The sequence below is a fragment of the Oryctolagus cuniculus genome, chromosome 17, assembly GCF_051225735.1.
Source record: "Oryctolagus cuniculus isolate XC-2025 breed Fujian yellow rabbit chromosome 17, ASM5122573v1, whole genome shotgun sequence".
Classification (NCBI taxonomy): Eukaryota; Metazoa; Chordata; class Mammalia; order Lagomorpha; family Leporidae; genus Oryctolagus; species Oryctolagus cuniculus.
Window position 1 is genome coordinate 42,465,165 of NC_142883.1, and position 594 is coordinate 42,465,758.

Genomic DNA, 594 nt, shown 5'->3' on the forward strand with positions numbered 1-594 from the left:
GACCCCAACCTCCGCTGCCGACACCCTGCCCCGCGGGCGACGACTCTCGTCCTTGAAGGGCGGTGCGGGAGAGGAGACGCCGGGCCGGCAGCGAAGCAGATCGAGGAGGGCCCGCGGTGGGAGGACAAGCCCCGGAGTCTCGGAGTGGGGGGAGGGGGGAGGGGAGGACGACACCTGAAGAGAATCCGAAAAGGAAAAAATGCCGCGTAGAAGAGAGGAGGGGCGGCGCATGCAGGAACACCCTGCTTCACACAGCCGAGCCCCAACCTCAAAGCCGCAGGCACGGACGGGGTTCGAACCCGCGATCTTCGGTTTACGAGACCGACGCCTTACCACTTGGCCACCGCGCCTGACAGCTGAGCGAGCGGTGGAAGCTGTCAGTGGAGGGGAGGTGGCGCAGGCGCGGAGGGGCGGTCCCGTTCCGCCCGGCCCCGCCCCCAGTCCCGCCTCCAGCCGTTCGGCCTCGCTCTCCCTACGCGGTTCGGGCCCCGCTCGGGGCGAAAGCCTGGCGCCCTAGCCCGCGCCCTGCGGCCTGCGGGACCCGGACCCGGCCGCTTCCCGAGGGCACGGCGCGCGGGGTGCCGAGAGGTGGAG

General features: G+C 71.5%; 1 non-coding gene across 1 annotated transcript; it reads right to left on the minus strand.

Moving 5' to 3' along the window:
- Positions 1 to 278: 278 nt before the first annotated feature.
- On the minus strand, positions 279 to 350 carry TRNAT-CGU (transfer RNA threonine (anticodon CGU)). The gene has a single exon. It is a non-coding gene; the product is annotated as a tRNA-Thr (tRNA).
- Positions 351 to 594: the final 244 nt, after the last annotated feature.